The following is a 10,851-nucleotide window of genomic DNA, read 5'->3' as shown; positions in this document are numbered from 1 at the left end:
TTCATTTTGTTGCAAATGGATTTCCAGTTTTCCCAACACCATTTGTTGAAGATGCTATCCTTCTTCCATTGCATGCTTTTAGCCCCTTTATCGAATATAAGATAGTTGTAGTTTTGTGGATTGGTTTCTGTGTCCTCTATTCTGTACCATTGGTCCACCCGCCTGTTTTGGTACCAGTACCATGCTGTTTTTGTTACTATTGCTCTGTAGTATAGTTTGAAGTCTGGTATAGCTATACCGCCTGATTCACACTTCCTGCTTAGCATTGTTTTTGCTATTCTGGGTCTTTTATTTTTCCATATGAATTTCATGATTGCTTTCTCTATTTCTACAAGAAATGCCGTTGGGATTTTGATTGGCATTGCATTAAACCTATAGAGAACTTTTGGTAATATCGCCATTTTGATGATGTTACTTCTACCTATCCATGAACAGGGTATATTTTTCCATCTTCTAAGATCTTCTTCTATTTCTCTCTTTAGGGTTCTGTAGTTTTCATTGTATAAGTCTTTCACCTCTTTTGTTAGGTTGATTCCCAAGTATTTTATTTTTTTTTTGAGGATATTGTGAATGGGGTGGTTGTCCTCATTTCCATTTCAGAGGATTTGTCGCTGATATACAGGAATGCCTTTGATTTATGCGTGTTGATTTTATAGCCTGCCACTTTGCTGAATTCATTTATTAGCTCTAATAGTTTCTTTGTAGACCCTTTTGGGTCTGCTAGGTATAGAATCATGTCATCTGCAAATAGTGATAATTTGAGTTCTTCTTTTCCTATTTTTATGCCTTTAATTTCTTTCGTCTGTCTAATTGCTCTGGCCAGTGATTCGAGAACTATGTTGAACAGAAGTGGTGAGAGAGGGCATCCCTGTCTTGTTCCAGATTTTAGAGGGAATGCCTTCAGTTTTTCTCCATTCAGAATGATGCTAGCCTGAGGCTTGGCATAGATTGCTTTTACAATATTGAGGTATGTTCCTGTTATCCCTGTTTTTTCTAGAGTTTTGAGCATAAAGGGATGCTGTACTTTGTCGAATGCTTTTTCCGCATCTATCGAGATGATCATATGGTTCTTATTTTTAAGCCTATCGATGTGGTGAATAACATTTATTGATTTCCGTATATTGAACCAGCCTTGCATCCCAGGGATAAATCCTACCTGATCATGGTGCACAATTTTTTTGATATGTTTTTGTATCTGGTTCGCCAGAAGTTTATTGAGGATTTTTGCATCTAGGTTCATTAGAGATATTGGTCTGTAGTTTTCTTTCTTTGAAGTGTCTTTGTCTGGTTTAGGAATCAGGGTGATGTTGGCCTCATAGAATGAATTTGGAAGTTCTCCCTCTTTTTCTATTTCCTGAAATAGCTTGAAAAGTATTGGTATTAGTTCCTCTTTAAAGGTTTTGTAAAACTCTGCTGTATACCCATCCGGTCCTGGGCTTTTCTTAGTTGGTAGTCTTTTGATGGTATCTTCTATTTCCTCAATTGATATTGGTCTGTTTAGGTTGTCAATATCCTCCTGACTCAATCTGGGCAAATCATATGACTTAAGAAATTTATCGATGCCTTCACTATCTTCTATTTTATTGGAATATAAGGATTCAAAATAGTTTCTGATAATCTTCTGTATTTCTGAAGTGTCTGTTGTGATATTGCCTTTTTCATCCCGTATGCTGGTAATTTGAGTTCTCTCTCTTCTTCTCTTCGTTAGCGTGGCTAAGGGTCTGTCGATTTTATTTATTTTTTCAAAGAACCAACTTTTAGTTTTGTCAATTTTTTCAATTGTTTCTTTTGTTTCGATTTCATTAATTTCAGCTCTGATTTTAATTATTTCTTGTCTTCTATTTTTTTGCTGTTGTTTTGCTCTTCTTTTTCTAGGATTTTGAGTTGAAGTATTAGATCATTTATTTGTTGGTTTTTTCTTTTTCTAAGGAATGAACTCCAAGCAATAAATTTTCCTCTTAAAACTGCTTTCAATGTGTCCCATAGATTCCGATATGTTGTGTCTGTGTTTTCATTTATCTCTAAGAATTTTTTAATTTCCTCCTTGATGTCTTCTATAACCCATTGATCATTCAGTAACCTATTGTTCATTCTCCAAGTGATGCATGATTTTTCCTTACTTCTTTTATCGTTAATTTTCAATTTCATTCCATTATGGTCAGATAAGATGCATGGTATTATCTCTACTCCTTTATATTGTCTAAGAGTTGCCCTGTGACATAATATATGATCTATTTTTGAGAAGGATCCATGTGCTGCTGAGAAAAAAGTGTAACTGCTTGATGTTGGGTGGTATATTCTATATATGTCAATTAAGTCTAGGTTATTAATTGTGTTATTGAGCTCTATAGTTTCCTTATTCAACTTTTGTTTGGAAGATCTGTCCAGTGGTGAGAGAGGTGTGTTGAAGTCTCCCATGATTATTGTATGGTGGTCTATTAGACTCTTGAACTTGAGAAGAGTTTGTTTGATGAACATAGCTGCACCATTGTTTGGGGCATATATATTTATGATTGTTATGTCTTGTCGGTGTATGGTTCCCTTGAGAAGTATGTAGTGTCCCTCTTCATCCCTTTTGATTAACTTTGGCTTGAAATCTATTTTATTTGATATGAGTATGGACACTCCTGCTTGTTTCCGAAGTCCATATGAGTGATATGATTTTTCCCAACCTTTCACCTTCAGTCTATGTATGTCTTTTCCTATCAAATGCGTCTCCTGAAGGCAGCATATTGTTGGGTCTTGTTTTGTGATCCATTCTACTAGCCTGTGTCTCTTAATTGGTGAGTTTAAGCCATTAACATTTAGGGTTATTATTGAGATATGGGTTGTTCTTCCAGCCATATTTGTTTATTTATGTTACCAAACATGGTTTGTTTTCCTCTTTGATTATTCCCCCCCCTTTACTGTACTACCTCCCGCTGTTGGTTTTCATTGATATTTTCCATTTCCTCTTCCTGTAATATTTTGCCGAGGATGTTTTGAAGAGATGGTTTTCTAGCTGCAAATTCTTTTAACTTTTGTTTATCATGGAAGGTTTTAATTTCATCTTCCATCCTGAAGCTTAATTTCGCGGGATACACGATTCTTGGTTGGAACCCATTTTCTTTCAGTGTTTGAAATATGTTATTCCAGGATCTTCTAGCTTTGAGAGTCTGTGTTGAAAGATCAGCTGTTATCCTGATTGGTTTACCCCTAAATGTAATCTGCTTCCTTTCTCTTGTAGCTTTTAAAATTCTCTCCTTATTCTGTATGTTGGGCATCTTCATTATAATGTGTCTAGGTGTGGATCTCTTATGATTTTGCACATTCGGCGTCCTGTAGGCTTCTAGGATTTGGGATTCTGTCTCGTTCTTCAAGTCTGGGAAGTTTTCTCATATTATTTCGTTGAATAGATTGCTCATTCCTTTGGTTTGGACCTCAGTACCTTCCTGTATCCCAACGACTCTTAAGTTTGGTCTCTTTATGTTATCCCATATTTCTTGAATGTTCTGCTCATGGTTTCTTAACAGCTTTGCTGAGCTGTCTATGTTCTTCTCCAGTTGAAATACTTTGTCTTCATTGTCTGATGTTCTATCTTCTAAGTGTTCTACTCTGCTGGTAGTATTCTCAATTGAGTTTTTAAGTTGGTTTATTGTTTCCTGCATTTCCAGGATTTCTGTTTGTTTGTTTTTTATAACCTCTATCTCCCTGTATAATTGATCTTTTGCTTCTTGGATTTGTTTATGTAATTTATTGTCAAAGTGGTCGAAGTGGTCTTTCATTGTCTGATTTTGCTGTCTAATGTCTTCCTTGAGACTCCAGATCATCTGAAGCATGTATATCCTGAATTCTTTATCTGACATTCCATCTGCTGCAGATATTACCTCTTCTAAAGTTGAGTTGACCTGCATTGCTTGTGGTCCTTTCTTTCCTTGTCTTTTCATATTGATCGCGTTTCTTTCTGCTTGGTGAAACTGTTGTGTTATTGATTTTTCCCCCTATATATTTATATTGCTCTTGTATAGCTGCAAAGTCTCCCTCGCAGGCTTTGGCGGTGGTTCTGCCCCTCCTCCAATTGAGGCAATGTGCCTACCACGCCGGGAGGCCGCTGTGCCTGTACTTTCGATGGGCCTGTTCTTTCGGTGGTCACAGGTCCACCTGCCTTGCAGGCGTGAGCAGCGGCTTTGCCCCTCCGCTGGCCACTAGGCCTGTTCTGTCTGTAGGTTGCAGGTCTGTCTACCTAAAAGGCGCTGGTGGCAGCTCTGCCCCTCCCCCAACTGGGGCGATGTATCTGGCGGGCCACTGGGCCTGTTTTGTCAGTGGTCATGGTTCCGCCTACCTTGCACGTGCGTGGAGCAGCTGTGTCCCTCCGAGAGTTTCTGGGCCTAACCTGCCGGTGGGTGGCAAGTGCGCCTACCTTGCAGGCCCGGGGGTGGCTCTGCCGTTCCGCGGGTTGCTGGGCCTGATATGCTGGTGAGACGCAGGTTTGCCTACCTTGCAGGCGCCTGGCGGCTCTGCCCCTCCCCCAACCGGGGCGGGGCGATGTGTCTGGCCGTCCTCTGAGCCTGTTCTGTTGGTGGTCAGGGTACTGCCTACCTAGCAGGCTCGTGGGGCAGCTGTCCCCCTCCGCAGTTTGTTGGGCCTGACCTGCCGGTGGGTGGCAAGTGCACCTATCTTGCAGGCCCAGGGGTGGCTCTGCCGCTCCGCGGTTGCTGGGCCTGATCTGCTGGTGATTCGCAGGTCTGCCTAACTTGCAGGCGCCCGGCGGCTCTGCCCCTCCCCCAACCGGGGTGGGGCGATGTGTCTGTCCGGCCTCTGGGCCTGTTCTGTCGGTGGTCAGGGTTCTGCCTACCAAGCAGGCTCGTGGGGCAGCTGTGCCCCTCCACAGTTTGTTGGGCCTGACCTGTCGGTGGGTGGCAAATACCCCTACCTTGCAGGCCCGGGGGTGGCTCTGCCGCTCCGCGGTTGCTGGGTCTGATCTGCTGGTGATTCGCAGGTCTGCGTAACTTGCAGGCGCCCGACGGCTCTGCCCCTCCCCCAGTCTGAGCGATGTGTCTGGCAGTCCACTGGGCCTGTTTTGTCGGTGGTCACAGTTCCGCCTACCTTGCACACGCGTGGAGCAGCTGTTTCATTAGTGCCTGGGCACACTCTCCTTGTTTGCCTCCCTCAGGCCCTAAGTTTGTAGAGCTTGGGGCTGAGAACCCCCAGCCAATTTGCTTACCTTCTGGTAGCCACGCCCCCGTATCTGATGCAAGAGACCTCAGTTGTCAGCACTGGTGGGAGCGGTAGCCGTGAGTCCCATGCCAAGGCGAGTCGGTGTAAGAGACCTCAGTTGTCAGCACTGGTGGGAGCGGTAGCTGGGAGTCCCGCGCCGCGCGGTTCCTGCCGGCTCCTGTGCCAGCGCCGCCGCGGCTCCCACCGGCTCCCGCGCCGCTGCTGCGGCTCCCGCTGGTTCCGGCCGGCTCCCGTGCCGCTGCCCCGGCTGCCGCTGGCACCCTCGCCGCAGCCGCGGCTGCCGCCGGCTCCCTTGCCGCAGCTGCAGCTGCCGCCGGCTCCCGTGCCGCCCTCGGTCTGGCTATTGCGCTCACAGGAGAGCTGGGAGGGGCCCTTCAGTTTTCCCCGCTGATCTATAGCTGAAAGAGCTGTGATCAGTCAAAAAAAAAAAAAAAAAAAAAAAAAAAACAGAGATGATGACGTCAGCTCTCCAAGATGGTGGCCGCTGGCTTCCTCTGTGGTCTGACCGATGTGGAGAACCGAATTGGATAGCTTCCTTCCCCGTCTCAAGCCCAGCTGCTATTGTTTTTAATTTCAGCATCAACAGCCCTGTAGATCGATGCCTAAAACATGCTAGGTACTAATAAAAATAGATAATTGATGAATGACTTACATATAACCTCCTGGCACAGCTTTTTGAACGTGCAGAAACTAAAAAATTCATCTCACGTTTAAGTGAATATGAAAATTTATTGCATGTTAAATGAAGATGAAAACATACCTGTCTTTGCTCATACCTGCTGTAAATATTTATTACTACATCTCAGGTAGTAAACATTTTTTTTTAGCTCTCCTTTCACTATTTGGAGCATTAAAGTGGCAGTACTATTAATAGAAAAGTCAGAGGCTTGAGAATCTTAACAGAATTCCTTGTATTTGAATCTAGATTCTAGCACCATGGCCAGAGAAAAGAACCTAACTATTTGAACCTTCGTTTTCTCATCTGTAGAATTTTGAAAATATTTGGAAAAGTATAAATAAGATGGAGAACATGAACGGCATTGTGTAGCCCTTGATAATAGTAGGTTCTCAACAAATTTTAATTTCCTTTGGTCCTGAGATCTCCATTCTTCCTTCCCTGATAGATCAGGTTTTCAAACCTCTATCCAAAGACTGGCAGAGGAATTAAGTGGTTTCTACTGCCTTTGATTCAGCACTTGGCTTCATCATGAATGGTGCTTTGCTCAGTCATCTCTCACCTGAGTCTTCAGGGTGGAGAGGTAGAAAGCAGCCTATCCTGGGAACGTACCCAGGTGCCAGTTCATACCTGGCTCTCACTAGCTGTACAACCTTATTGAGGTCATGCCTTCATTCATGTGCTGTTTTTCAATACCTTGACACTCTTCTCAGCACTTGAAAATAGATTAGAAACAAAAATAGACAAGACCTCTGCCTTTGTTGAACTTACACATGTGCTGTTAGTTGAAAACCCTGGCCAAAAAACAAAAACAGGTAAGAACAAAGTAAATAATGTCAAATGTTAGGGGGTAATGAACATAAGGAAATAAATAAAAAGTCACTGGAACAGGGTAAGCCTGTGGAGAGTGCTGGGGTGGAGAGCCTTACACTCAGAGGAATGGAGCAGGACAGGTTTGGAGTAAGTGAGGACTCAGACACTGATAGGTGAGAGAAGAGCATGAAGGCAGAAAGAACTCCAAGGTCAAGAACCTGAGGGGGTGCATCCAAGAAACACAGGGGGCTAAGGTAGCCGGTACAGAGTGAGCCAAGAAGAGACAAGTAGGAGGTGGAGAGAACAGCGAGTGCTACAGACCCTTCCGATTTATGGCCTACATGGTGCACTGCTCTGAGCAATGATATGCACTCTTTTATCTTTTCCTACTTCACACTCAGTGATGCCATATTGATAGCTTGGAATTGGGCATATTGGGAGTATTTTTACCGCAGAAACTGGCAAGCTCTGCAAATTCAGACTTGATTGATTTTTTTGTTGATTTTCTAGACTTAAGAAAGTGTGATGTTCACAGACATGCACATAGCATGTAACGTGCCAAGTTCTAAGCAATTATTGAGCACATAGTAAACTCTTCACAAAGTGCACTTTTTTTATATTTTTATGGAAGATATCACAAATGCTTGTTGAACTGCATTATCAAAACCTCTCTATTTGGGACTTGTGTGCTCATTTTACTTCTTGTATGTCATCAAATCTGCATTTCAACAAATGCTTGTTAATGCTTATTCTGTGTAGGGCACAGATGCAGGGATGAGTAAGACAGAGTTCCTGTTTTACAGGGATCTAAGTGGAAGAGACAAATGATAAAAGTGCTTTTAATTCAAAGTAGACTATTATTCTAAATCTTATAAGAGAGGGACCACATGTGATGGCAGAAAAGAGAGAGATAAACTACAACTGGGATTATACAAGATGACTTCATGGGAGAGACGAGAGGAATGAGTAGATTGGAAAGCATGTCCCATATCTACCTGTGTGATGATGCTGCTGTAAATAGTCTCCCTTCCCCTTCCAGATGGCACCGCAGACAATGAACTCACTAACTTATAAAATCGTTACAAATTTGGGGACATTTTGACTCATTTCATTCCTGGCAAAAGTGACTTCACATAAGCAATGCTGCAATGGCCAACAGTAGCAAAGCTGTACTGGGGAGCCAAATTCAATTGGCTTTGCTGCCTGCTAGGGGAACTGCAGAGAAAAGTTCTAAAAAAAAAAAAAAAAAAAAAAATTGAAGGAACATCTGTGAATGCACTCAACTTCATGGTCACGTAGGGTATAATTACCTAAGAAAGTTATTTCCAAATGGATCTTTGCCCCCTCACTCTTTTCTTTCTGGATCCACTAATTCAGCCGTTGGACAGCCCCGAGGCAAACTGCTCTTCTTGGTAAGTAACTACACATTTCTGTTCCTGATGGGAAAATATGAGATGCTTGGGAAAGATTTCACAGAAAGAACTATCAGTTCACACGTACATCTTCCAGGAGCTGGTCCAAGGAGAGCTGGTGTATTTATCCAGGGCTGTAACACACTTGGCTAATAGAACAAACTGGGTACTCCCAAAGGAACAAGTGAAGTTTTAAAATATCCTTATTTTGCCACTCCCTTTCCTTTCTTCTGCTGTCAACCTGCATTGATAAATGCAAGGCAATTCATTTTAAAACAAACAGATTTCTAGACCTTTTTGAATAATGCTTTTCTACTTAAGCCTTGAAAGTCCTTATTTCATCCAGCAAGGTCATGGTCTGGTCCATGGCCTATCTTACTCCCAGATGCCTGGCTGGACCTGGGAAAAGTAAGGAGGGTGTTTAATAATATAGGAATTAATTATGGACTTTTTAGTTGTGCTGTTGTAGTTATGTTTTTTTAAAAAATTCATTTTACTTATAAATATATTCAGAAAGAATTAAACATAAAATAATATAGTATGTGGGATGTTATTCAAAATAAAAAAGGGGAAGTGGGGTTGCATGAAACAAGATTGGCTGTGAGTATATGTCATGGGCAATAAGGCTCAGGACACTATTATCTACTTTCACAAGTGTTTAGGATCTTTCCATTTATGCTTTGTAAAGAGTGAGTCTCAAGTTCAGATACCTCAATGAATTTGCAGAGCAACCTACTGAGCTAGAAGAATGGGAGGTCTGGGCTGGAAGGCAGTTCTTTGGCACCCAGGATACCAGAGATAAAATAAGAGCAGATGTTAGGAAGGGCATGCTGAGCTGAGGGAGGAGGATACAGTTTAATGAGTGAGAGGAGGTGCAGGGACTGTGAGGCCTGGGTTCTCAATGTTTAATCCTTGAGAACTGAACAAAAAGAGGGTTCCTGTAGCTTTTGAGGCGTGGCTCTGATTGAACTCACTTGGTGTTTAACTCAGACACGTAGTAGAAGGTAAATGAGGAATCATGAATGGAAAAGTGGTAAAATTGAAAGAAATATGTAGATGTAAGTCAGAGGGAAACTTCTTTCTGCTCCAAACAGCATGCTAATTCCTTGGATGAGGCTATCTACAAAAGATGCACTTATCGCACTCAAAAATATCAAGAAAGTGACAGTGAAATCAGAGAATGATAGAAGCAGCGCTCCCTTATCTTAATATGTCAGAATTGTGAGCCAGATAGAGCTAGATGAAATGAAACAAACAAAAGTAAAATCCTGCCCTGGGTCCAAACATCGTAGGCATAAGGACATTGTGGGAGATAGGAAACTTAGAAATAGCTCATGTGAATGTACCTGAGAGATTTAATGGGCAATGAACACTATATAAACTATATGATGAGGATGACAACAGGAAAGTTAGCTCTTTTAAGTGAGCATTAGAAGTCATGGGATATTTAACTTCAAGAAAATGGTAGAACTATCTACACTGGGCAGTCTTCCTTGGAGTGTTAGGTTTATTTGTGCTTGGGAAACAAAAGACACTGAATTCATGCAGAAAAGAGTATAGAAGAAACAAGAGACCCAAAGACCTGTCCTTGATCAGTAGTTGAAGGAACTACGGATGTTCAAATGAAATAGTTTATCAGATATGAGAATCAGGGCTCAGACTGAAAGCCGTCATGGGGGTCACTGGATATCCATGGTTGGGTTAGCACTGTCCTGGCCAGTTGAATAGCCATTTGTGGCCACTGAACATTTGAAATGTGGCTAAGTCAAGTTGAGGAATAATTGCTGAGGCTGACCTAAAACACTCAATCCTCCTGCCTTAGCCTCCATTGTCACTGGGATTACAGGCATGAGCCGCCACACCCAGAGCCATATATCCTCTTAGTTTACCTCCAGTACAGATCCGCGGAGCCCCCACCATTTCCCACAGCTAGAAGTAAGATCTATTCTTTCTGCCTGATAGAGCTTGCATCTGATGATTTCTCATTTCCATCTCTACTCTGAAGTCACATGCGAGCGTATCACATCCCCCAATTTAAACTGTACAGCTCTTGAATGAAAACTATTACATTCACACAAGTGTGTGGCACAAAGCAGACTATTTAAAAACACCGGGGCTGGGGTTGTGGCTCAATGGTAGCACACCTGCCTGGCATGCGTGAGGCACTCAGTTCGATTCTCAGCACCACATACAAATAAATAAAATTGGGCTGGGGATGTGGCTCAAGCGGTAGCGCGCTCACCTGGCATGCGTGGGCCCGGATTCGATCCTCAGCACCACATACAAACAAAGATGTTGTGTCTGCCAAATACTAAAAAATAAATATTAAAAAATTCTCTCTCTCTCTCCCTCTCTCTCCCTCTCTCTCTTTAAAAATAAAAATAAAAATAAAAATAAATAAAGGTCTATCAACAACTAAAAAATATTTTTTTAAAAAAAGAAAAAAACCAATTGAGTTATTGATGATAGTTACCATTTATTGAAAATTTATTGGTCCCAAACACTGCAGAAAGCTGAAGCTCTTTACGTACACACTGAGTTTACTTCTCACAATTTCAAAGGTAGATATGAATTTTACTCATTTTACAGATATAGACAGTGGGTTCTAAAAAGGTTGAATGACTACCCAACATCACAGCAATCGTAAATGCCAGAGTCAGGATTTGAACTTGGCTGGCTGGCTGACTCCGAAGCCCAGGATCTGAACCATTGCAAAGAAAAAACAAAAGGGAC

The sequence above is a fragment of the Callospermophilus lateralis genome, chromosome 5, assembly GCF_048772815.1.
Source record: "Callospermophilus lateralis isolate mCalLat2 chromosome 5, mCalLat2.hap1, whole genome shotgun sequence".
Lineage (NCBI taxonomy): Eukaryota > Metazoa > Chordata > Mammalia > Rodentia > Sciuridae > Callospermophilus > Callospermophilus lateralis.
The sequence above is the reverse complement of the archived record's forward strand: the minus strand, read 5'-3'. Positions refer to the sequence as shown.